This window comes from Larus michahellis, chromosome 8, assembly GCF_964199755.1.
Source record: "Larus michahellis chromosome 8, bLarMic1.1, whole genome shotgun sequence".
NCBI classification, from domain to species: Eukaryota; Metazoa; Chordata; class Aves; order Charadriiformes; family Laridae; genus Larus; species Larus michahellis.
Window position 1 is genome coordinate 26112137 of NC_133903.1, and position 22429 is coordinate 26134565.

Below are 22429 nucleotides of genomic sequence, written 5' to 3' on the forward strand. Positions count from 1 at the left end.
TACCGCCTGAGGTTTGCAGAACTACTCTAAATGAGCAAATACTTATTCTTGAAATCAGCCCCAAGACTGTGAAAAAAACACCCTCCGTTTTATTGCTCTGCCAGACTTCTTATAGACGAGACACTCTCTTAATGCGGAAAGCAAAATGATATTGTCTCTTCACTTCCCTTATTCCTACAGTTTCAGAGTTTACATGCCCTCTCTGAAACATCACTTTTGCTTGACACAAATTACTCTTGTGAAGCAGTTCTCTTAGCGACATGGTTAGCTTGACTTCTGCTTTTTTACTCCGAGTTATTGCATCCTCCTACTTATCCCACTCTTTGCTTGGTCAGTGTACGTCTTTGCTGTCATTTGTGTGGCAATGTCTTTGGATCCAGCACTGGCATCTTTGTTGCTTGCTGGTTTTGTGCTGATACCTTGCTGCTTTTGACCTGCTGCTGTTTCTTCCTATCAATTGACATTGGTGACATGGAATCAGTGACCAATCTGTGCCTTACTGCTGATGGCAATGCTTTTTGTTACTTCTGCCCTTTTGCTAACAAGAAAGACTAAAGAGATGTCCTCATCTGTCACCTTCCCCTGCTATGGGGGCAAGGGGGGCAGAGAGCTGGGGAGGGGAGCTCCTTGCTTTGGTGTGGATGTTCAAGGGTGCCAACAAGAAAAGTAGCAATGGGAAGGCAGACTTGCAACTCATCGGGTTCTGAATAAATGTAGGTTTATAACTACATTTTGTTGTTGTTCAAAGTTCTCCTTTCTGCCCAGCCACTACAGTATGATTAAAATCCCAGGGAAGACAAAGGACTCTCCCTTTTAAAGCAGGCCTCTTCCTATCAGTGTATTTTCAGTACATGCTGTCTCCCTCCCGGACCATGTACCTGATGGGGCTTTCAGTCCCCTTGGCAGCCTCCAGTCTTCCCTGCCCTCCTGTCAGGTACAGCTTCCAGAGACATGACAATGCTTGCTTTTTGTCTATCTGAGTCTCACTGTTACTGGTTGTTCCCCTCCACCCCCCAATCTTCCCCACTGTGGTATTTATGCTCTGCCACATGTAGATGTTACAGGGAGAAAGCTAAGTGATAAAGGCAAGCTTGACATGCAACGGTGATCCCCAAACCAGTGAACACTAATATGTAAAGAATATAGTGCCTTGCTCAAATAGGGTAGACCAGGCTGCTCTGCCAACCCTGATGAGTTTCCCACTGTGGTAGAGGGCAGTTTCAAACTGCCTTAGAGCTGAGCTGGCACTGGAGTCACAATGAAGTCTGTGTTTTCTCTTGTCTTCTAGTCTAGCACTCATTTGGTTACATCCCCTGGGGTGTCTGTATTGTCCTAGGTCCCTTAGCAAATGCTGCCTTTGGGAAAAGGGGAAAAACAGCCACTACCGTTGGGTCCAGAAGGGTTTTGGTGAATCCCCATGGGCATTCGGTGCTTGCTCTCACCATCTCCTATGCAGACCTGTTGGAGAGGGGATGGGTGGGGCTGGCAGAGTTGGGTGGGAGCTCAGCTGTGAAGAACTGCTGGTAACACCCCCTCTCTTCAAGACAACGCAGTAAACAGGTTTAGTCCAGTTAATTTTGTAACTAAGGATGAATTTCAGTTGGGCTGTGTTAATTGGATGGAATGCTTCTAGGTCATGGTTTAAAACAAACAGCTACTAACTTGGCAAGGCAAAACTCTCTAATAAGAAATAATATGTCAGATCCAGCTTGTCTTCACTGTTGGAGAAAGGACACCCTTTTTATTCTGAAATCCTCATATTTCAAAGTATACTGCTCCCCTGTGGATGAGGCAAATATTTCTGCAATTAAATTCTAACTGTATATAACAGTAAAACCAGAAATACCTTAATCAAAATCTTATTCTAAAATCACAAATGTGGAGATAAAGTCTGGGGCAAAGTTTTAACTTCAGCTCTTCCTTCTTGGTTGTCAATGTAATTTGGAAGTTGGTAGTAGAGGACTGAAGTCTGAGCTGAGGAAATGTGGAGGCTTTGGTTTGCACATCTTCCTTTATGCAAGCCCTTTTCCTCTGTGGAGCTTCTGCATGTTATCTTTGGGTGCAAGCTTTAGCCCTAACTACTGGAGAACAAAAGCTACCCTTAAGAGCACAAGATAAGCAGGGAAGTACTTGCATAGACCTTAGGACTCTCCTCTGGGGGCCCTGAAGAACAGTTATTTTATACCCATCGGAAAAAATAAGTGCTCGAATAAGAAAGGGCTGTTGACCTTACAGTATCACCCCTACGAAATCTGACATTTCTACAGCTGTAGCCAATGGCCTGAGGCAAAAAGCTTTTTAGATCTGAGTGCTTGGTCGTGATGTGTACTTCGATCATATCAGGTTTCAAATTAACTTGGAGGCCAGTTCTAGGTTGCTCCCAAAGGGCTCTCATTTCATCAGGATCAAAGGAAACCACAGGATGTGTGGTACAGAATAACCTCATCTTGGAAAAGTAAACCTAACAGCCTAAAAATATGTATTAAACTGATTCCACTTTGTAAATATTTGTTAATATGATGGCCTACTGAAGTGATTGAGCTGAAGCTCTAGAGTCAAACACTGAAAAATTGTCCAAGCTAGAGCATTAAGCATTTTCTGTTCTAGGATTAATGCTAATAGCCTGTGCCCCACCATCTTCATGAATAAGGAACTACTGGCAAAACCTACAGATACATTTCTAAAAGTAGATGGGAGCAGATAAGTATAAACTTGGGGGGTGGGGGGGTAAATCACCTTATTTCAGTAAGGAGGAAAGACACAAAGGTCCTGGCTACACTGAGTAATTAGTGCTAAAATAACTAACTTTTTTGGAAGGAGGCTGGCAATGAACCCTGCAAGGAGGAGATAGTATGACTGGTGAAAAAAAAGGGCTATAATTCTATGGCAGCTCTAACAGCTTTGTCTGTGGCTGGAGGAAAGGCTGGGTTTTGGAGAGGGACCACCTGGTTAATCCCTGGAGTCATTTGCCTGAGAGTGCAGCTGAGGAGCCTGAAAAGGTCACAGTAGCAAAGGGCACTGGAGCCAGTGAATGAGTTTCCAAGAGGAGAAAACCATGGTAAATGCCTTGAGTTAGGAGGTTTTGTTAATGAAAAGCGAGATATGAACTAAGCATATCCCCTTCATGGACTAAAGAGGACAACCATGTTTTTCCATGAGTCTGGCCCACATGCCTAAGGCAGAAGTGGGAGGAGGGAGTTGGATACAGCTGGGAAGCGTGGGGATCCCTGGGTGTGTGCTTTCAGGGGTGAAGGGAAGTTGATTTAGCATATCTCATGCATCTGGCCTCCCAAATAGCATTCCTGGGCAGAAAAAGAGATCGTATCCATGGAAACAGTGCATGGCCACCCCAAAATTCAGCATTTCTGTCTTGAAAATTAATGATGGGTATGGTACGTTTGGAAGGTGACCCTGCACAATCAGTTCCTGTGCTGTAATTTCTCTATTCCTGTTTCCAGCTTCTCTGAAATAAGTTTTTACTGCCAAGACATACAGTTATCTGGACTTCATTTTCTGTTGATAAGGAGCATTGTATAGACCTCCTGAAGCCTAGCTGTCACATCATTCCTCTAGTACAGGTGATGCTGCTCTGTAAAGCCAGCGTTGGGTCATTGCTGGACAGATAACTCCATCCTTAGATCAAGTCCTGCTCCCTCCACTGTGCTGCGAAAAGGGGTAACACCATGAACATCTTTAAGGTGCTGGACTGTCTAGTGCATGTGGCAGGAGAAGAGTGGGGCTCGTAGGTGTACTTGGCTCTTTGGTACGGCAGAGATGGCATCTCTGTAGATGGGGCCCTGGGGAGACTTCTCCGTCTCTACAGCTTCAGCTTTCACTGTTGGTGTGCATTCAGCCCTGGTGCTGGCCAAGTGCTAGCATCATGCGAGTGCAAGGTTTTTGAATAATGTGAAATTGTCTGCTAGTTGATATTTACCCATCTTTTTTCAGTTTGTTCCCAGTAAGTCTTTTTTCCCCCGACTAATAGGTGGTGCCATCTGACAGAGGATGTCCTCTGCAGGCCCCACTGAATGGCAGAACAGGAAGGACTTAGCTGAAAAAGCCAACGCAGCGTTACCGCTGGTCGTACTGGTGTGGCTGTGGTGGGAATGCAGCAGGCAGCCCCTCAGTGGCTGCCTGGCTGCAGCCTCAGCCAAGTCAGATGCAGGGACAATCTAAAAGGACAGGACACTGCGGTCTGATTGAGTTCCTGAGGCTCAGTGACATACTGCAGACCCCAAAATCTTCCTCTGTAAATCGGCTGTAGATATGATTGGTATTTTCCCGCTAGAGGGCAGTTTTATCATGCATGCGTTTTCATAGCTGGCTAATCTCATTCAACAGAGTCTTTGTTTAAGACCAACAGAAATTGAGATGAAAGCTGTGGTCATCATTAATTTATTTCAGCAGCTACCAAGTGGAAATACACCACTCGGTATAAAGTAGGTATCGAGGAACAATTTTTTAAGTGCATCATGTTTCTTTGGGAGCAAGCACGCAGCAGATATGTCACAGTTGCATGGAAATGAGTGAGTGTGACTGGAACATGTGTTCCGCACCGAGAACGGGCACACAGCTCCTGGATGCTTCTTCTGGTAAACGCAGAGATATAGCGGGTTTGTATCATGAAGTTGAATGTAGCAGTCAGGTTTTAATTTTTTTTTTCACCAATATAGTCTGAAGCTTTACAAAGAAAATCAAAAGAATCCTCTAAGACTCTAATTCTCAATGGAAAAGATAAATGCTCCTTACTAGGACATTAGCAGTCCTGGAGGTTTTGTTTCCCAGATGAATAATAATAATATACCAATAGGTATGAATATTTCAGAAAGCAAAGTGAAGAACAATGATTTCAGTCTCACTTAATCTAGACCTCAGAGGCAGCCTGTGGATCTTTCTGCACCATGAGGCGAGGTTGTGTTGGGAATATCACACTCAGTTCGGCTGATGATATGTGAGAGGATGTGAGTTGAGTTTCTCAGCTAGTGAGAAACAAGACATCAATCATTACCCTGTCCTGTAACTCATTGAGACAAGTTTGGTCATGTTTCTCCCAAACTCTGAAATTGGACTTGTTTTTTTCTGCTCCCCCCAAGTGGAAACATCCAGGGTTTTGCCTTTCTGAGATCTGAGCTAATGTTGCGAGGAATGACAAATGATGACCTTGCTGAGAAGCTTTGCAGACAATGTGTCTTGCTTGGGTTTTTTTGTCTAGTTGTACTTGCCTGGGCCATTTGTCCCTGAGCCAGGCACAGCGTCTGGAAAGAGCGGCTGAAGGCATGTCTCATGTCTCCTTTTCTCTCTAGGGCTTCCCCTCTGAAGCCTTTCCAGCAAAGCCAAGTTCTGATTCAGCCATTATGATAGTGACGGGTGTGTAATTCTGTGTTGCCCTTTCCCCCACCTAGCAGGAAGTGGGTTCCCCAGTAGATAAGCTCAATGTGGACTAGATTCCCTTCAGTGCCTGGCCTAGCTCCACTCCCTCACTTTGTGTTTTGGAGAGACCGTAGTGCCTTTTGGCTCACAGATTCCTTCTCAGCCTTTGTGGAAGCTGCCTGTGCTTGCCCAAAGCCAATAGTGCTGGGTCATGGCACCAGGCCCATGCTCTAGAGGCAGGACAACTGCATAGTGAGGAGCATTGTACCAAGCAGTCACAATGTGAGCAGGTAAAACACAAATACTTTTGTTTCCCGATGGCTGCCTGGTGCATCAAATATAAAAAGCTATGCAAACTCACTTAGGGTATTCACAGCATACCTGAGAAGTTACATTACATGGACTCTGCAGGTGGATGCTCTTGATAGCCTGCAAGGCTGTGCGCTCTCTTATCTGTGTCTTGCTTGTATTGGGAGCTCTGGCTGTGATGCTCCTTCCTCGTATTGCCCGCCAGAGTTTCTCTCTGCATAATTCATCCTTCCAGGACAGTACAAGCATGTCTGGGGCGCAAGCAGAATGGTTTCCTTGGGTAGGCCATGTGGGGCTTCACCCATGCAGTGCTGAGTGAAGCTCTTGTCCTCAAACTGTCTGACCAGGCCAGATTACATTTCCATCTATCTCTTCCTTGATGCTATCCCCTCCTGGTAGCATGGGTGCAATTCCTCCTCTGATAATTCTGGAAGTCATAGGAGAATAGAGAAGATCAGGCCGGTGTTACAGGCTGTCAGATTGTGTCCAAGCCACCTCCTTGATGGGTCTCCTTCTGTTCAAGGGAGATGTCCAAAGAAGCTGTCCCCTCTTGTGCAGAAAGATCCCTGTCTCCATGAGAGAACATAACTCTGTCTTCAGCCTTTCCACCCTTGTGTGTTTGATCTTGCATGGTCAACTAGGCTTCTGTGATGGGCTTAACACATTGTTTTGGGATCTCGTGCTGCTTGTTTGTTTTTCTGATTGCCTCATTTTCTAAGTGTTTCCAGACAAGCTGTAGGCTGGTTCCTGTTAACTTGTTCATTCTTTTTCCACCTCCTCTCATCTGCTTCTCCCCTTTCTCAAGTTTCCCATGAGAAACTATATTGCTCTTAGGTTCCTTGTTCTTTTTTGCTCTTTTTTTGTCCAAGAAGTTTTCTCTGTGCAAATGTCTGTCCACAGTCCTTTCCTTTTCTGAAGTGGTAAAGCTGCACTGACCCAGGCCTATGAGAAGTATACTAGCAGCATTCTGCCTTCTTCAACAGTCAGGAGTGTTAAGTCTTCTGTGGGGTTTGAATAGAAATGTATGGGCAAAATAGTATGTATATACCATTTTGTGGACCCCGAAACACTGGGATTTCCTTAAAAAAAAACAAAACAAAACAAACCCCATATATTGTCTTCTTTCTTAATAATGCCTTTTGAAATTTTTGTTTTGATGTCTGGTCTTTTAGATTGTACTTGCTTCAACCAGTTTTCTGGAGTTTTGCTGTATCATGAGAGTATCTCCAATTCTAGCAGCTGGGACTTAAAACATATATTTATTTCAGACATAGTAAAATTTGTGATCAGCTTGCTAGAGTTGGTAACACAGATTCTTCCCTACCTATTCAGCAAAAACAGATGTTAGAAATAAGCTTTACAATCTTGCACCAGTTCCTGCACCACTTAATGGAGTATTTTGTTCGTGTTCCACTCAAATTCCTTGCCTATCATCACTAGATGTCTCCCCAGGTTTTGTTTGTCCTCTCCTTTAGCCTTTTTGTTATCCATAGCAGGTGTTAGGTGTTTAGGACCTTGTGTTCTCCTTCTGCAGTTTTCTCCTCAAATGTTGCAGATGTGTAGGTAAAGTTTTCTGGTTGCTCTGGTCAACAGTGGTTTGTAATGATAATCTTTCTTGATGACTTTCTTATGACTGGGTCCCAAGTCTAAGACTACAGTCTTAAAGACAGTAGTAGAAAACTCAATTAATTGTGGTTGTCTATAGAGCATGTGCTGCTGCTGTCCATTTCTGCCATGCTGTCGTCAGTTAAATCCAGCTCATGCTCTTGCTGCCTGAAATTACTGCTCCTCAGGGATAGGGAATGGTTAGGACCACATTCCTTTGATTCTTTAGGGTCACTACTGTGCGGTAAGGATTTGAGATGATTTTCTTGAGCAGAATGGTTTATTTAGGAGTATCCTTAGTCTGTCCTGTGTATGGGTTACAGGCTGTCTCCGAAATAGAGCTGGAGCCCACTAGTCAGGCCAGTGTTGGTAGAAGGAACATTGTTGGGTTCTACAACCTGCTCTTCACCTCTGTGGTCTTATTCCAGCCTTGCTCTTATTCCAACACTTAGACTTTGTTGCTAGTTGATGCTTTTTGTTCTGATTCCTCAAAACCTGAAAATAATGAACTATACTTAAATATTGAACTATACTTAATCTCTACATAAAACTGAATAATAGCTGTTCCATTTTGTTTTGGGTTTTTTTTAAACATATGAGCGGGCAGAGGCACGGTGACTCATTCTGACTCAACTGAGGTTTTTCAGAAGGGGGGAAGGCAGAATGAAGGCTGAAACCTGTCTCACCTTCTCATTGGTTTGTGTGGAAGATCAGAGGACTGTACTGACATTTTTTGAGAACTTTCTGTGTGAACCCTAGCACCCCAAACCATCCAGGCTAGCCTCAAGCTTCCTTCTTAGGCTGGCATAGTCTCCTACCAGTCTGGTTTTCTGTAGCAAGTAGGTGCAGTGAGCTATGTGGCTTTGCACTCCCACTGCCGGAGCAGGAGCTCCCTGTAATAACTGGTGCAGCTGCAGAGTCTATGTCCTAGCTGGATAATGCTGCCTTTGGTTGGAAGTAATTTTTTTTCTTGAACGTCAGAAGGTGTTTGATTTTTCTCTACTCTTCTTCTGCGCTTGTTGAGTTGTCCTTGCCAAGGTGGCCTAGGACTTTGCCACCCACAGCTTCCTGGTTCTGGGAGAGTGGCGGCATTGGGATAAATCTTCTCACATCACAGCTTGTCACTTAGCTCCTATGTTCAACCCCATCTCCTTCAACATCACAACTACGGAAAATGATATGGGTGGTGCAGGGGAAAGAGACTTTATCTTTCAGTTTGCACAACAAGAAGTTCCAGGAATAGTCTGGAAGGTCTCAATCTCTGCGATTATGGTGAACTTTCCTAACTACTGTATATACGGGATATCCTTTAATTCAGTTGCTACCCATCGCACCTAAAAGTTTTTAACTAGATTGAAATGCTTTAGTTCTTCTGACTCATGGTTTTTCTTCTGAAAGGAGAATATTTCCAGTGGTATTTCCACTTAGCTGGAAGCATTGAGGGACTATGGAAAAATAATTTGTGACTAATTTCACTTGTTGGCTCTTCTATCACACATTCCTCTCCTCTCTTGAGCACTGGGACTTGGGAGGGGTGTGGTGGGGTGGTGGTGCTTCTCTGGGCTTAGAACTGAGAGCTTTGCCATTTTGCCAGGAGGAGGTGGATTGCCTGTGTCTGCAACCCAACCTACCATCTTGCCAACAAACCAAATCACAGGCTCTTGTTTGCTCCTGTTTCTTGCTAACAAAACAAATCATAGAATCATCTAGGTTGGAAGGGACCTTTAAGATCATTGAGTTCAACCACAAACCGAACACAGCCAAAACTGCCACTAAACCATGTCTCTAAGCACCATGTCTTCCCATCTTTTAAATATCTCCAGGGATGGTGATGCAACCATTTCCTTGGGCAGCCTGTTCCAATGTTTGATAACCCTTTCGGAGAAGAATTTTTTTCCTAATATCCATCCTAAACATCCCCTGGCACAACTTCCTGTTTTGTCTTATCACTTGTTATTTGGGAGAAGAGACTGACCCCCACCTCGCTACAACCTCCTTTCAGGGAGTTGTAGAGGCGCTTGTTTCCTCCTGTTTTAGCTCCATGTTTGCAGCATCCTCATTCACTTGAATGGGGCAATCTGGCCGGCCTGATGGTTTTGAAATTTGATTTGCCTGCAAATGCAGGCGTTGCTTTAGCCAGTTTTATGTCCTAGGATGGATAAGCCATGTTCTCAGCTTGTGCTAATTAGCACAGTTTGAATTCACAATTATAAAGTTACAATCTCAACACCTGTAATCATGTAAAAGTACCTCCTCTGATTTTCAGACGCAGGCACACTTAAGAGATCAGATCTGTCACTTTGTCAGCAAGTGGTCTAGCCACTGAGTTGTCACACAGAAGATGGGCACCACTGCTATTCTGCTCTCCCTTTAATCTTAGATTATGCCTCTGCCCAGAGCAAAACCATCAGCAAGTGAGTGTTGGCTTTAAAAACTCCATTAATTTATTGAAAGAAAAAGGAAAGAGTAAAAGTAAAAAGTACTGACAGTCTTTAATGATGTAGCCCAGCAGTCCTGTAGGTTTTAGTCCAAATAAGACTGCAGGACTGCATCCTAATTGGAAAAGCTGCCTGTGATTCAGCGGAAGAGGAGGATGAAGTTGCACCGTCAGGTGCATTGTCAGTTTGGAAGGCTTTGTCTGCTTCTGGCCCATCAGTATAGCATAAGTATAGCATTCCTGTCTAGACAGGCAATTGTTTCACTTCTTGCTGTTACTGGAATAAACACATTCCAGAACTGCTTCTATTAAAAACTAAAATCTGTTGATTGCCTTGATTAGTAAACCCCAGGATAGTTTTCTCATTCTTTTCCAGAGAAAGGTCAGAGAGGTTCAGGTGGGTTCAAAGAGGCCATGCCTTGTTTGTTTTATGTCTGGTTGCCCATAGCAATGACTTGCAAAATCACATAAGCTGAACAAAATTCTGAATTTCCAAATGGAGACTAAACTCCAAAATGTTCTTCTTAGATTGAAATGTATAAGGAAAAAGAATGCGTTTCAAAACGTTGAGATATTTTGATGTTCCCCCAGATCAAAATAGTTTGGTTTAAAAACCTGAGTTTATGGAGTTGTGCATTTTCTTCTAGTTCACTATTAAGTGCATTTTTTCCAAGAGCATATTACCTCCTGAGTCTTAGAGCTCCTGAGCGCGCTGCTGCCATTTTAACCATTGACACGGTCTGTCTTGGGGGATTTTATCTCCAAGCCAAAATGACTGATTTTTGGCTCCTGCAGCATTATACACCGCTTGATTCAATTAGTAATTTATTTAGCATTACAAGAAATACAGTCCTCCAAAGAGCCTAGTGAGAGTAACTTCCTCCAGACCGTCAGGGAAGCGTAGCTCTGCTTTACCTGATATTGCCTGGAAATGGAACAGCTGCGTCACAGTTCAACAAAGTGAAATATTAAGTTAGAAATGAGTGACCCGACCATAATTTTCCTCACACAAATTTGAAATAAAATAAAAAAAAAAGAAATTAAAAAAATAAAAAGAGCATTTGATTTTGTGGAAACTTCAGTTCCTGTGTGAAAATTGTATTGCCATTATGTCCTATCCAAACATAAGGAACATGTTTTTTCTCCTTTAGAGAAAGCAAAACAAACCAAAAATTGTAAATGCTCAGTACAGTGCTGAAGCACTGCAACTAATGCATCACCTTCTGAATGTCACCTGCCACTTGCCTGCTTTTCTGCATCTTTCTCTGTTCCTCTAATTGTATGGGCTGAAATACTGACCCTACTCGAGTCAGTACCAAAACTTCCACTGATTTCCTTTCAGAGAATAGATTTTACCTGTTCTCTGTTTTGGTAGTGGCAGATGTAATGAAATAAATCTTAGTTGTCATAAAACAACTGTGCAGCTTTTAAGTTGCTGTGTAACTCTAGTTTCGATCCTCCTGTGTTTCACTGGTTCTGAGAGAGAAAGTCTAGTTGCCTGGGGAGTCCTAAAAATAAATCTGAGACTTGTTCCGTATTTTATACTGTAAATTTGTAATACTCCTATTGAAACTGTGTTAAGGAACCTCATATCTCATGGGCACCTACCCTAGTAATAGAAACACTTCGGTTGTGTTGTAGCATTGCTGGTAGGTGTTCTGGAGATTTGGTGTTCAGGAATTGGTGTGTGGTTATGCCAATTTGATTTCAGGGTTGTCTGTGAAACGACACTTCTGCTTTCCCTCCTTGTCAGTTTATCACTGGCGGGTGAATGTTGTCAAATAAATGGATGTGGTGGGCAGTGTGAAGTGGAAATGGGGAGACTGGCTCTGTTCGCCTGGGGCAACAGGAGGCAGCGTACACTAAACTAGCTGTTTGGATTCTCACTGCTCCCTACAATCTGTCCTAAAGTCTGACAGATCCCCACCTGTGTAAACAAAGCGTAACCTGCCTGTAGACCTGGCAGTGGGAATGTGATATCCCTTAGGAAGGGGAAGACCTAGTTGAGATTTCTAGTATTTTGCTCACACGCTTTACACACCTACAGTTTTCTGGCATTTTCCTCCTACACGTAAGAAACTTTGTTCCGTGGTTTGAGATTTTGCCCAAGCCCCTGCAGCTGCAAAACACAGTTTGTTTGTGCATCAGTCTCACAGCAGCCCCTGGGAGCTGGGCTTCGGGAAATGGAGTGAGGTGCTCCACCTTATTTGGAAAACTTCCTTCTGCCATTGAGTGACTCATATTAATCCTTCTGTCTCCAAACTGGAAAGAACATCTCCATATTGTGAAGAGAACAGAAATTATAAAGGCTTGTCAAATGTTTTGGGCTCTTTAGACCTCAGGAGTAACCAAGACCCAAAGCCTTGCCTTCAGAGGCCCTCAGGGTTACTACTGAAGTTGATGTAACCTGAGGAACAGCCCAGTCCCTGCAGAGTGGGCAGCAAGGCACGCGAGTTGTTAGTCCTACTTCTCAATTGTTGAAGTTTCCTCCAAGTTTGTATTGCTTAGGCAGATATTCCCGGTCTGAACTGCTGCATGAGATTGAATAATTTTGCAAAACTCCTACCCTGAAAAATATTTTGGCTTCATTCACAGAAAATTAGCCTTTTGGTGCTCCATGTTCTCATGACTGTTCAGCTCTTGGTGTCCATATTAACCTTTCTGCAGACAGCTGAGTTCACGCCACATGCTGTATAATGACCTTCCCAAGAGCTCCTGCTGTATTTTTTCTGAGGTCTCTTGTGCTTAATCTTCCATCTCTCCTTGTTTTCTCTCTTTCAGACCTGTTGGCCTTTCTGAAATACGGTCTACTGAACACCTGACAGTCCACACTCTCCTCCCAGGTAAGATACCAGATGGTGTTAACTCTCCAGTAGCAACAATGAAAACTGGTATTCAGATATCTGCTGGAGCTTTCAAAAACCCCAAAGGGCTGGATGTATTTTCTAGTGAAACTAGCTGTTTTCAGGAAAATAGGTTTGTATTTGCATGTGTGTAAGAGGAGACACCTCTCTTCTCTGGGAGGTAGATGCTTTTTCTTGCCATAATGGAGTCATGAGAAAATGAGAGTTCAAGCTGGGTGAAGAACTATGCTTAGTAAGGGAATGAGCAAATGTATTTACCAAATGCAGAAAAAATAGGAAAATGTACAATGTTCATATAGGGGCTTCTGCAAGCCCCCTACCCACACAGCATCACAGCAAATCTTACCTGGCCCCTGATTCTGCCCCTGAGAGCAGCTGATGGAAAATGGTTTCAGAAGAGAGCAGCATACGCACTGTTTTACTTTCAGCAATCTGATTTACGATGTGTGTGCCATGTTTATGGGCATAATATTTACAGAGTTTAGGAGACTGCGTTACCTTGTCCAATGCTTTTTCAAACCTGCTTGTAGTTTTGGCCTTTGCAGTTTTCCATGGGAGCTTCCACAGTCTGTGTAGAAGCATGCTGTAAGGCACGAAACATTTATTTTTGTTTCTTATAAATCTGCTGCCTAAAAATGTTGTTGTCCCTAGGTTTTATGCAATGAGAAATAAATAATCCTCTTCTTCTTACCACTTACAACTGTATGTCTGCTACTGTCTGCTCCTCCTCTAGTAAAGTTTTCCGAGCTGAAAAACCCTTCTTTGCCTAATCTCTACTCAATTTCTAAGTCTTTACTTTTTCACCTGGCCCCTCTCTTTGCCTTTCTAATTCTAGTGTATCTTCCCTAAGTTATTTCCTAATGCTCATGAGCGCTGAGTTTGTGTCTTCAGAGTGTTCTGCACAAGGACATTGAGTTCTGCTCCCCAACTAATTTAGTAACTATTAGCATGTGTATATATTGGCAGGTTTTCTTCGCCAGTTGTATTACATAGCACTTACTAATTTTTTAATTTTGTCTGTCGGTTTTCTGTTCACTTAACCCTGGACCACAAGAGCCCTCTGTGACTCTTCCCAGTCACCTTCAGATTTCAGTATTGGGAATATTTAAGCAAACTTTATCATCTTACCCTTCGCCCTGAATTTCATTTATCTGTAATGTGAGGAGCACAGGTTTCACTGTTGAAGTTAGAAAAACAATATGTCTTGAAACTATTCACAAGTATGCGGGGGAAGACATTTTTAAACTTCGTCCCTATGTATCTTATTTTGTTGCTAGTGTCTGTTCAGATCCATCTACAATGAAATCCCAAACTAAGTTTTTGGTACGGGTAAATGAATCTCGAACATTCACAAATACCTCTGCTTATTTGTCAGTGATAAAGACTTCTTATTTCTGAAACCACATACGCATTCCTGGTATTAGTAGGGGGATTAGCAATTCCTAGACTTTTTCCTGGTCTTTCATCTTTTGCCAGGAAATGATGTGAAACAAGAATACTTTCTATGTAAATGCTTAAATGTCTTCAGTTAGTTGTCAGTCTGCCAAAGTTGCACTAGCTTCAGCTGCTCGGTTCACCTCCTGTTTGGAACTGCAGGGAGTGTTCCTTGCTGATCAGGTTGTTACCTCTGCGGTTCCTGCACTGATCAAGGTTTTCTCTTTGCCCCTCGAGTGCCCATTTGAATTTGGCAGGGAAACTGTGTAGTTTTCAGGAATGCACACTCTTGCAATGGAAGGAAGAAAAGAATCCAAAGCCCGCCAGATTAGGAGGGATCTGTCTGCGTCTCCTTAGCAGGAAGGGTTCTTGTTTGGCAGCCAAATGCTGTGAATGTGTCTGTCTGAAGTGATTCTGTCTCCGTGTCTGGGCTGTGGGTTCCATTTCTCTTTTGCATCCAAGGAATTTTCCTGTTTACAGAACCAAGAGGCAAGAAGTTGCCTTGGCATTTCAATGCTGCTAGCTTCTGAGTAAAAAAAGGAAAATCCTACAGAGGCAAGTAGGATAAAATGCACAGCAGAGGGGTAGTATATTGATGGTGAAGAGCTGGTGTTTCTGTGGGTCTGAGAGAAGGAGCTGGCGTTGACAGTGAGGTTGTTGGGGAGCAATGGGTCATGCTGTGGGGAGACAGGGAGGGTCAGGGCTGTGCGGGAGCTGAGCAGGAGCAAGACAGGGGTCAGGAGAAAGCCGGCTGGGTGGTGCAGCAGTGAAGCCCTGTGCAACCTTTGGGCAACACAAGCAATGTAATGACAGCATTTTCTGATCTCTCTGTGGCCTTCCTCTGCCTACGGCTACCTCCTGAGCAGCTGTTTTATTTGAACTGTCTGAGACAACCCCACCTGCATTTTTCCTGAGTGGCGTTTCCAATTCAGGACGCAAAAATAGTTGCAAGAAGCATGAATTAATTTCTTCTGGTGGCTCATTTTGTATTTGTTAACAACACGCTTCCTTTGCACCTGCCTAATGTAGACCTTGCAGGGAGGAATGAGCCTGGATTTCCGTGTTTAGTCTGTCTTTGACTTCAGATCAAAGATGTTTAATTTTAAGGTAAGAATTTCTTGGCTACTAGTTTGGTTCTAAGATCTGGAGCCTGAGCTCCTGTCACAGCTCATGTTATCACTAGAAATAAAGACTGTGCCCTAGGAACTCAGCTTGACAATTTTTGTTTCTGAAGTGGAACAGGAGCTTGCTTGCTCTTCCAGGGGGATCTTAAATATATGCTTTCATGGATCAAATTAACTGGGTCTATTCTGCGTAAGAAGAAAAGGCTGAGTAGGGTCATAACAATGTTCACACAAGCAAATAAGCACATGCAGGAAGGAAGATAAATTGTTCTCCAGATCCATGGTGGATAGGGCAAAAAGTCATGAGCTGTTGTGGTGGAGGAACATTTGAAATGGACCCGAGAGACATCTTTTAATGCTAAGGATGGTGAGGCACTGTCATCAGTCATCCATGGCAGCTGCTGAATCTCCATTGCCAGAGCTTTCCCGGACAAGGCAAGTGCGGCAGGTGTTGGAAGCGAGTTAGGCACAGTGGCAGGTTCCAGGGTTCTCCCCGGGAAGCCACCAGAGAGCCAGGCTATTGAAACACTGGTGGCTCGTACACAGGGCAGATGTTCTCATTAACAAATGCGGCTCGTAAAAATGCAGCTGCAGTCTTATCCCTTTCATTCTGTCAAAGGCAGAGTGCTGTTTCTGCACCGATTTCACTTCATGAGTAGGTTCTGCGTTGGTTTGCTTCTCTTCTGCAATAATTTCTCCTTTGTCACAAACACCATTGTATTTTTCATGTCCTTGTATCAAAGTGCATGCCTATATGAAACACCATGGTGCTGTTTTCTTGCTATTTCAAATTTTGTTGCTATTTCAGCACAGAAAAACCAAGACACCGTACCAGTGGAACCCGTTCCCTCTAACTGCTGGGCTAAGCCAATACACACGCGCATATATACACTCCCAGACTGTACTTGTATTGGACAATTTCCAAGGAAATGAATAGTGAAACACTGCAGGAGGCAGCAGTGAAAGATCCTGGTATGAATGAGAGAGTGTCAGAATAGCTAGCGTGACCTTTGGTAGCCTATCCTGCTTTTCTTTTCTCTTTGTATTGCAGTCAAGTATTTCATCACATGGGAAAAACGAGTGTGCAGAAGGGAAAGAAATAATGAAAACATCTTACGCGTGGGAAGGGGAAGCTAGCAGTGACCTGGGGACAAGGTGTTCTGAGATACCAGAGATAGGTGCTCAGCCTCTTTGAAAAGAAAAGAATTTCTTTGCAATACACATGAGGCTGTGTGTGGTGCTGCTTGTATACATAGGCTGCATGATGAAATGCTCAGAAAAGCCCCTGTGTGTCTGTGAGTTCAGAATTCCTTCAGGGTTTTGGCAGCAGTGCCGAAAGAAAAGTCCAAAAGACAGTGGGAACAGCCCACTTTCATCTTTACGTCTAATCATCCACTACCTCCTGCAACCAAAACTGCAACACAGACCACAAGTACGGCCATGAATCACCATGACTCCCGAGCAGGTTTCTTGCTCTCAGTATTGCTGCTCTTAACACTTCTACCATGTAACAAATTATCCCAGACTTCTGCTCATCAAATGCTTAATGTTTCCGTGTTATGAGAGCTGGGTAATGCTCCAGTTGTTAAACATGGAATACATTGGGAGGCTCGCCCATCACTAAATTATCTGATTGCAAGCTGAGCTTGTGACTGATGGTCTTTGAACTGATTACCACAACTAATCACAAAGCAGCCAATGCCTCTCAACTCCAAGGATAAAGCACCAGGACTTTAATGGCATAGGGGAGGCTGTATGGGCCTCACAACAGTAAAGACTAGAATTTTGAATGTGGACCTGGTTTTCCCAGGGGATCAGTGTTCAAATTCTGTCCTGGCTTTTTAAGCAAGCTCGACCTTTGTGTGTGAATGGCATGTAGTTGAGACACGTTTTGGAGGTCACAAGTATGATGTATAGACACAGCCACTGAAACATGAGCACTAAGCTATTTGGGAATACCTCTGAGGAAGACCTGTTCTTTACAGAGATAGAGACAAATTGGTTTAGGCATCAAAAGTTATTAGTGAAAATTAGGTATCGGTGTGCTCAGATAACGAAGCTAAGAGTGTGTGTGTGATTTATTTTTTTTTTCCTGGTTTTATTCATAGGAGGCTTTTTATTAGCCAGCTAATGTACTGCTCTGCTGCTCTCAAAGGGTCTTCTGACATCTGTAGAAAAAAAAAAATTCTTTTTCAGTTTCAAAGTTGCAATTTGGCAATGAAATTAATGGGAGAGGTTTCTCGTATGCTGCTGCTCTCACTGGCTGCCAACGTCTATGCCTGCTTTGGCATTTTTTTGGCTTTTCGGTCTTCCTCCTTTTAGGTGACATGTGCACATAAGATGGGGAAAACCCCTCTGCAGTATGAAAGGAGGCAGGAAGCTATTAACACAGATTTATGACCTGGCTCACAGTCCTTTAAACTGTCTCTTGAGGGCTCCCAATCCCAAACGCTCTTTAGTAGGACAGCAGAGGGGCCTTGCATGGAGGAGTGGGTGCTGGAGAGGGAAGCTACTCTCCCTTGGAGAGGGAAGTGGGTCCTGAAGAGGAGAGAACTGTTATCCAGATAGGATCAGACCAGCCAGGAGAAAAGGGATATTAGGTCTGGGGGGAGGACAGAGGAGATGGGCACAGCATAGAGCCCTCCCAGCACACTTCTGAGACCAAATACACCATTCCCACCACGTGCCTAGCCCTTTACATGGCACTTCTGAGGTCAGGGGTTCTGTGCTCAGTTCTGCACTGTGTGATGGAGCGTTTCCTTTTACCAGTTTTGCATATGATGTCATTTTTTTCTATACATCTTCCCTTCCGCTTGCAAGAGAGGAACACTGGTTCCCAGTCTGCTTTCTCTCATTTGTTTATTGTTCTGGTTCTCTTGGCCACCTCTTTTCCTGTGTAAACAGGCCCGCTTTATTCAGGCTCTATGTCCTTCTGTTCATTGGTTGTTCTGGTTGCCTTTTTTGATTTCTGTCTATTTTAATAACAATCCTGCTGCTGACAGTGTGCTCATGTCTTTGCCCCATCCCTGGAGGTGTTCAGGGCCAGGCTGGATGGGGCTTTGAGCAGCCTGGTCTGGTGGGAGGTGTCCCTGCCCAGGGTAGGGTGGTTGGAACTGAGTGATCTTTAAGGTCCCTTCCAACCTGAACCATTCTATGATTTTTATAATAATGTCATTGCTTTCTAGTCTACAACATCCAATTCATTATGGATCCTTCCTCCTTCTGACTTTTTGGGAGGGCTTGGGGATGGTCTATAGCCGCAGGCAGATCTGAGGTCATTGGGAGAGAAAGGCTGTTTGCCCTCTCCTTATTGCAGCAGCATTCAGACAGGCAGAACCCCTGCCACAGGGAATGGTGAATGGGAATTAAGGCACAGCAGTGGATTTCCCCACGTAGAGCACAGAAAGAAGTGAAGGCAGAGCTGCACAGTGCAATGCCCTGCCACAGAGGTACAGGTAAACCTCACCCTAGTCAGATAGGAAAGTGGCGCCAGTCTGTATTATTTGATATGGCTTGCTATTTCTTTAAGAAACTGCTAACTCTTTTTACCCTGCCATCACTTCAACATGAGTATTTTTAGCAGAGTGGGGTATCCTGAGAATTGTGATGTCAAGTGTTACTGTGCAGGGGTGGGCTGCAGAGCACAAGTCTGATTTACAGCACTTAGCGAAACTCATTCATTTTCCTCAATGGAATTGTATTGATTTTGGAATGAGTTGGAACACGCTCATGTTAAAATCGGGCATCCTCTTTCCTGCCCTGACACCTACCCATACTATTGCGTGGTACTTCTATTACTTACTCACCCTGCTTAAATTTTCTTCCAGTACCACTTACAGTTTTCTTTGTATGAAGGAGCACTCTGTCTGCAGCTTCTTCTATTTGACACTGACATAGAAATAATCTGTTTCAGTTGTTCCTGTGCCAGTAAAAATAATTACATAACTCTTCAGGTTTCTACATACTTTATGTCTCAGTTTCAATTTTCAATTTGTTTCTGGGTTTGATGTAACTTTTTGCAATGACTGCAGAAAGGTCGTGGCAAATATGAAGTGTCTGTGCTGGAATCCATCCATAAGCCGTAGAAAATTTCTTGGTTTGTTCTTTGCAGTTAACATTAAGACCAACATGTCTTGGTCTTTCGTTTTCAGAATTGTTTGTATTTAAAAATAGATCTGGATGAGTCTTGGGACTTCCAGTATAATCGGCCATTTACTCCACAACAGCTTGAGTGGAGATTTTGAAAAACCCGGTGTGACAAAATTTTGCCCAGCCAGAGAGGTGGATAATTATGAAAAGCAGTGTCTTTTGGTATTAAAAGGGATCATCGCAAACCCACAGTCTGTGTTTATATTAATCAAGTATTTGTTGAGTCTGCAAGCCTTAGATGGAAAAGCACCAGATGGACCATTCATCACACTTGCTAATAAATTGTTCCAGGAGCTAATAATTTACTCCAAAACACGTCAATCTCATGATCATCACCAAAGGGCCCAGTAATTGGTAAGAAAGTGATTGCAAATCTTCCGAGTTCCATGCAGTGACCCCTTGACTAGGGCATTGGTTTTTCAAGCTTTTTGACACTTGTCCCACAAGCTTTCCTGTGGAACGGCATTTGACTTTCACATGGAGCTGACATTTTTGTAAATACCTAGTTTTAATATTGCACCAAAGGCCATCTGCAGTGATCCTTTGCTAGAGCTTCCTACAGCTCTGCCACTGTCTTTGTCAAAATGGAGGTTACTCCTCAGCTGCAGCGTTGCTTGACCAGGGCCAGCTATGCTGACAGAGATTCCCAGGAGAGCAAGTCATCACACCTTCCTTCAGACTGCTAGACAGTGGCTACCTCTAGGCTGCTTCTGTAGTCCATGAAAAAAGTCAGTCATCTACAGAGGATTATTTCTCTCACCCTAAACTAGATGAATGGGTTTCAGAGATGAACAATTTTCTCTGGATACTTATCTCTCCCCGTTGTCTAGTGAGAACTAGATGATCCGTTAGGCTGAGCAGCTATCAGGTATCAAATGGCAGGGCAGTCTAATCCTATCTCAAGTGTTTTTGTGTTATTGCCCGTGAATCATGGAAATCATCATTTTAATGCCATCTCCTTTCCCTTGTGAAGATCCCTACTGATAGACATGTGTGAAGATGGTGTGTGGTTTAACACACTGAATATGCTGTTTGGTGGTTGCAGGTGGAGCAAATATCAACAGTCTCACTCTGGGATCACTGCTGGAACGAGGTTACTGTGCCAAGGTCTGAATTGCAACAGACTGGCCTCTTATAAATAGCAGATCTCTATTAAATAGCAGTCCTTTGAGAATAAATGTGTTCAACTGGCTTTTTTCCCCATCATGAGAGAAGTGATGGAAAACCGTTGAAGTTGGGGTGGAGGTGGTTTCTCTGTTGGTGGGTGGTAAAACTATGTCAGAGCGCGTGTGGGTGGTTCATCCCATGTCTGAGTTCTTCAAATGTCTGCTTTCCAGAGCAGGCATTCCTGTTCTTGTGTGATAAGGAAGGAGGTCTGGCAGTGGGAAGTGGGAGACATGCTTCTGCACGAAAGTGGCAGAAAGCCACTTCTTCGTATCTGTGCCTTGGCTGTTAAGCTGAGCCCAGCAGCAGCTCTATGCTGCCACGTACAGAGGCTGGATCATGCTCTCTGGGTACAACCCTGGTGAGAAATGCAGGGGAATGAGGGCAGGGTCCCCAGGGAGACCTAAACTCACAAGCAGCTGAGCACCTGCTTGTGCTGTCTAAACAGGAAAGCTAAGATTTGTCCTGGGACTTCTGAGTCCCGAATACTGGGCGTGGGAAATGAGGAGATGGGGTTGATCTGTCTGCCCATCCATCTACTTTGGGTTCAAAAAGAGTCTGCTGCCAAAGGTGGCTGATGGTCAGAAGTCACACCATCTTGATTCACATCCATGAGTAAAGAGGATTAGTATTTATGACTACAGTCACAGAGACTGAGCCAAGGCGACTGTGCCAAGTATCAAGTGTCCGATACCTGCTGCGATCATCTTACTCTATGGCGAGTAGAGTATTTATGTTCTACATTCCTTGTGCTTGGATGCTTTATTTCTTTTATCTATCTTTCATTAATTCAAACAGACTTCAAGTCCTTGTGTTGCCTAAGCTGAGGAGAGCTATATTTAATCTCTCATCTGAGACATACACTCCTCCTGCCTTTGGGAGCATAGCTGTCTCTGGCACTGAGCATTAGAAATGCGGATGGTGGGAGCAGTCAGCCAAGTGATTAGAAGGGAATCAGAAAAGTGGAGAAGTTGTCCTTGTGTTTTCCTATTTCTCTGCCAAGAGATTTCCCTAGTGTGTTGTGAGAGCACCAAGCCTTGGGGATGTAGTTGGTGATGTTATCCCAAATCACTTCTCTAGGAAAACTTGCTGACTGAGTCTCTCTTTGCCCTGAGAGGTTTCCTAGGACTGAATAATAACAGAAATCTGTAGTACCAGGTTGATGCACAGAATTCCCAGGAAACAATGGTCTTTTGCCCCCCCCCATCAATGCTGTGAGGGCAGCCTGGGGTGACAAAGCCCAGCTGTACTAGCATTAGGGACATAGCTTGCTAGAGAAGGATTCTTGCTTTCCAAAGGGATATGGCCACTTCTAGCTCCTCTGTGCTAACTCCATCCATGTGCTCAGTTTTTCTTTCACCATCCCGGCTTGAATGGCAGCACTTATCTGCAGTTAGATCTGTGAATCTGGAGATGCCACAGTTGGCTTTTGAAAAGAGGAAGGCGTTGGTGTTTTCATAGTGCTTTGGAAAACATTAGGTGGGGATCAGAAGGGATGGAAAAGAGGAGACAAGTGAAAGGGTAAGTGTGAATATCTAGAAGGGGGTAAGAGAAGCCAGGAAGGTAAGGCGGCAACTGCTTCCAAGGAAGAGGTGCAGTGAAAGTCATGGGCAATACACCAGAGGAGAAAGTCATTCTAGGTCTGAGCTGATGGAGTCTGTTGTACCCTGATGCTCTATTAATTCTTCTCTTAGAGCAGTCTAGACTTCGACTCCATTGGTGGGCCTCACTGTCTGGCCATGACTGAAAAACAGTTATTATGAAGGAGGATTTTACCAGTAGCAGTGAAGCTACAGTGATGTCAGGATGCCCTGGCTGAGGTTGGAACCCTGTGTGAGGTGCAGTATGGGTGTGAAGTAAACAAAAGTTCTGTACAGATCTGAGTCATGATAGGTACACCACTGGCATAGAGCAGGGGACTATCCAAGATGAGCAACTGCAATATGAACAGGCTGAAGGTGTCATCAGGGACA

At 43.9% G+C, this 22429-nt stretch overlaps 1 long non-coding RNA gene across 1 annotated transcript in view; it reads left to right on the forward strand.

The window, feature by feature from the left end:
* The window catches only part of LOC141747453 (uncharacterized), a 70140-nt gene that overhangs the window by 42116 nt on the left and 5595 nt on the right, over positions 1 to 22429 (forward strand). The window contains exon 2 of the long non-coding RNA XR_012588735.1: positions 12503 to 12564. This is a non-coding gene — a long non-coding RNA (uncharacterized LOC141747453). The remainder of the gene's footprint in view (positions 1 to 12502; positions 12565 to 22429) is intronic.